The following is a 5,000-nucleotide window of genomic DNA, read 5'->3' on the forward strand; positions in this document are numbered from 1 at the left end:
TTTGAAAATAATACTTATCATTAACGTGTACGACAAATGAAAAGAAAGAAAATCTCTTTTATTTGCGTGGTTGTACACAAAAATTAAAATATTATTTCAAAGTATCAATAGGCGATAGCGAACGCTAATCAAAGCGTGTCGCAACGCACACGTCGCGAATCGACGAGAGAGAGTCAACCGTCTCGGATTCGATTTTGATTCGTATCATTCACGTGTTTTTGTATTTTTTTCTTTTTTTGCGAGTCTTTGACAACAACAAAACAAAAAGAAAAAACCAACGTTAATGATCCTTCCGCAGGTTCCCCTACGGAAACCTTGTTACGACTTTTACTTCCTCTAAATGATCAAGTTTGGTCAACTTCCCAGCAACGCCGACGGCCGTGAGGCCACCGCGTGTCGGTCCGAAGACCTCACTAAATCATTCAATCGGTAGTAGCGACGGGCGGTGTGTACAAAGGGCAGGGACGTAATCAACGCGAGCTTATGACTCGCGCTTACTAGGAATTCCTCGTTTATGGGGGATAATTGCAAACCCCAATCCCCAGCACGAAGGAGTTTCAACGGGTTGCCCGGGCCTCTAGGCCAGGGAGAACATGTTGATTCCTTCAGTGTAGCGCGCGTGCGGCCCAGGACATCTAAGGGCATCACAGACCTGTTATTGCTCAATCTCGTGCGGCTCGAAGCCGCCGGTCCCTCTAAGAAGAATTTTAATACGTCGCCAGTGAGTTGCGCTCCCCGAGAGTCGCGCACACCTTGAATGACGACGCCTATTTAGCAGGCTAGAGTCTCGTTCGTTACCGGAATTAACCAGACAAATCGCTCCACCAACTAAGAACGGCCATGCACCACCACCCACCGAATCAAGAAAGAGCTGTTAATCTGTCAATCCTTCCGGTGTCCGGGCCTGGTGAGATTTCCCGTGTTGAGTCAAATTAAGCCGCAGGCTCCACTCCTGGTGGTGCCCTTCCGTCAATTCCTTTAAGTTTCAGCTTTGCAACCATACTCCCCCCGGAGTCCAAAATCTTTGGTTTCCCGGAAGCTGCCCGCCGAGCCATTGTAGTAACGTCGGCGGATCGCTAGATGACATATTTACGGTTAGAACTAGGGCGGTATCTAATCGCCTTCGAACCTCTAACTTTCGTTCTTGATTGATGAAAACACCTTTGGCAAATGCTTTCGCTGATGTTCGTCTTGCGACGATCCAAGAATTTCACCTCTAACGTCGCAATACGAATGCCCCCAGTTATCCCTATTAATCATTACCTCGGAGTTCTGAAAACCAACAAAATAGAACCGAGATCATATTCTATTATTCCATGCACGAAATATTCAAGCGGCATTTTGAGCCCGCTTTGAGCACTCTAATTTGTTCAAAGTAAAATTGTCGGCCCACCTCGACACTCACCGAAGAGCACCGCGATAGGATTTTGATATTGAACCGGCGTTTTACCGCCGGCTCACCGACGATATGCTCCGCAGACGTGTCAGTATCACCGCGGATGCGGTGCACCGACAGCGCGGCGCACAAATGCAACTACGAGCTTTTTAACCGCAACAATTTTAGTATACGCTATTGGAGCTGGAATTACCGCGGCTGCTGGCACCAGACTTGCCCTCCAATTGTTCCTCGTTAAAATATTTAAAGTGTACTCATTCCGATTACGAGGCCTCGTAAGAGTCCCGTATCGTTATTTTTCGTCACTACCTCCCCGTGCCGGGAGTGGGTAATTTGCGCGCCTGCTGCCTTCCTTGGATGTGGTAGCCGTTTCTCAGGCTCCCTCTCCGGAATCGAACCCTGATTCCCCGTTACCCGTGACAACCATGGTAGTCGCAGAAACTACCATCGAAAGTTGATAAGGCAGACATTTGAAAGATGCGTCGCCGGTACTGGACCGTGCGATCGGCAAAAGTTATCCAGATTCATCAAAATTAACGACTTCGGACGCATGGCCCTCCGCCGATTGGTTTTGATCTAATAAAAGCACTCATCCCATCACTGGTCAGAGTTCTGATTGCATGTATTAGCTCTAGAATTACCACAGTTATCCAAGTAACTGAGTAAGATCTAAGGAACCAAAACTGATATATTGAGCCATTCGCGGTATCGCCTTAATACGGCTTGCACTGAGACATGCATGGCTTAATCTTTGAGACAAGCATATAACTACTGGCAGGATCAACCAGGGAGCTGCTTACGCAAACGACACGCCTACACCGCGGTCACGCGGCTTCGGCGAGCCGCTGGCTCGGCGGCGTCGAGGGGCGCGCGCTTGCGCGCGCGCCTTCTCGACACGCGTGAACGTAACGCGTCGAATTTGCACGCGACGCGACGTTCGCGCTTCATATCGATAGACTAACTTTGACCGGTCTACGAGCGGCCGTCCCGTCACGATCTCGCAACGAGGTGATGTACAACGATGCTCGACCACTGTGAGGGACATAAAACTGCAACGAACACGACCCCGCGGGCGGGAATCGATGTTGTGACAATTTGAAAATTGAACATTCATCTAAACGCAACTTCTCAATTTTTATTCAATACGTTATTGTAAACATATTAAAACTCGGCTGGCAATTACATGCGCACACACACGCATGATTCGCACTAGATACGATCAACGCCCGGAGCTTGAGGGATAAATTCCAACACGACGCTGCGCACACCGTTTCGACGATGGGCGCGTGTGCGTCCTCTTTTATACATTCTTTCCATATACGGTCGCCGTGGCGACCGCGCACGTGTCGAACACGCTAGGCGCCCTGCGTTGAGGTGTGCCTAGAAGCGTATTCTTTTAACATCACAGATAACACCGGGGGAGACGGTCCCAAATCTTGGTCGATTGGTAACATCACCATACGGTCTGCGAACGCGGTGCTATAATATAATTTTATATTATATTATATAAAATATGAGGAGGAGTAGTATGTATATTCTTTGTTATTTTGTGTTGACACAAGAGAGATATATAAAATGTACTATACACCACACACACAGAGAGAGAGAGAGCTGGGAAAGATCTCGGCGGTCTCGCATTCGAAATACGAATTTGATATAATTTCCTCCGAAAATCCATACCCATATCTATATCATCCATGCGCGAATATATGTATATAATATTCTCACACTTCGCACAAACACAAAAACAAGAACACATTCTATTCTCTCTCGTCCGTCGTTCGTGTCTATTTGAGACGAACGACGCGCGGCAACGAGAACGAGTCGACGCTGTGCGCACGACTGTTTCGCTCCACATCTATACCGAGAGCAATAGTCCGCGTCGGCATTGGAGCGGACGTCGAATGTTTCTCGTAGAGCGAGCGAGAGAGAGACGATTTTTCATTTTATTATGTATGTGTATTGGCGTGCAGTAGTAGCACGTAGTAGTACTAGTAGTAGTAGTAAAAAAATATTATTATTTATTTTATTGACTGATATGATTTTGTTTGTTTTCTTTTTTTTGCATAGACATTTGTATTGATAGATATGTTTCTCGTTGAAGCTCGCAGCACACGCTCAGAGAAATGGCAATGTGGGTTTATTTGAAGAAAAGAAAAAACAAAAAAAACAATTATATTTATTAATAATATGTATGTATGTATGTATGTATGTATGTATGTATGTATGTATGTATGTATGTATGTATGTATGTATGTATGTATGTATGTATAATAATGAATTATAATAATTATTCCGATGCAACGTCAGAGGAAAATGTTTCTCGTACAGGTGCGGCGCGCGACGGCCGGCCGCTCGACAGTTTCGCGCCGAATGTTTCTCGTTGAAGCTCGCAGCACACGCTCAGAGAAATGGCAATGTGGGTTTATTTGAAGAAAAGAAAAAACAAAAAAAACAATTATATTTATTAATAATATGTATGTATGTATGTATGTATGTATGTATGTATGTATGTATGTATGTATAATAATGAATTATAATAATTATTCCGATGCAACGTCAGAGGAAAATGTTTCTCGTACAGGTGCGGCGCGCGACGGCCGGCCGCTCGACAGTTTCGCGCCGAATGTTTCTCGTTGAAGCTCGCAGCACACGCTCAGAGAAATGGCAATGTGGGTTTATTTGAAGAAAAGAAAAAACAAAAAAAACAATTATATTTATTAATAATATGTATGTATGTATGTATGTATGTATGTATGTATAATAATGAATTATAATAATTATTCCGATGCAACGTCAGAGGAAAATGTTTCTCGTACAGGTGCGGCGCGCGACGGCCGGCCGCTCGACAGTTTCGCGCCGAATGTTTCTCGTTGAAGCTCGCAGCACACGCTCAGAGAAATGGCAATGTGGGTTTATTTGAAGAAAAGAAAAAACAAAAAAAACAATTATATTTATTAATAATATGTATGTATGTATGTATGTATGTATGTATGTATGTATAATAATGAATTATAATAATTATTCCGATGCAACGTCAGAGGAAAATGTTTCTCGTACAGGTGCGGCGCGCGACGGCCGGCCGCTCGACAGTTTCGCGCCGAATGTTTCTCGTTGAAGCTCGCAGCACACGCTCAGAGAAATGGCAATGTGGGTTTATTTGAAGAAAAGAAAAAACAAAAAAAACAATTATATTTATTAATAATATGTATGTATGTATGTATGTATGTATAATAATTATTCCGATGCAACGTCAGAGGAAAATGTTTCTCGTACAGGTGCGGCGCGCGACGGCCGGCCGCTCGACAGTTTCGCGCCGAATGTTTCTCGTTGAAGCTCGCAGCACACGCTCAGAGAAATGGCAATGTGGGTTTATTTGAAGAAAAGAAAAAACAAAAAAAACAATTATATTTATTAATAATATGTATGTATGTATGTATGTATGTATGTATAATAATGAATTATAATAATTATTCCGATACAATGTCAGAGGAAAATGTTTCTCGTACAAGATCGCCACGCGACGCGACAAGATGCCGTTCAACGGCACGATATCTACAACTCTGTCGATAGATATGTAGATAGTATCTACTCTGTCAAGTAT

At 44.0% G+C, this 5,000-nt stretch overlaps 1 non-coding gene across 1 annotated transcript; it reads right to left on the reverse strand.

Moving 5' to 3' along the window:
* Nucleotides 1-281: 281 nt before the first annotated feature.
* On the reverse strand, nt 282-2,187 carry LOC123718255. The gene has a single exon (XR_006754957.1). It is a non-coding gene; the product is annotated as a small subunit ribosomal RNA (ribosomal RNA).
* Nucleotides 2,188-5,000: the final 2,813 nt, after the last annotated feature.

This window comes from Pieris brassicae, chromosome 14, assembly GCF_905147105.1.
Source record: "Pieris brassicae chromosome 14, ilPieBrab1.1, whole genome shotgun sequence".
In the NCBI taxonomy this organism is placed as follows: domain Eukaryota; kingdom Metazoa; phylum Arthropoda; class Insecta; order Lepidoptera; family Pieridae; genus Pieris; species Pieris brassicae.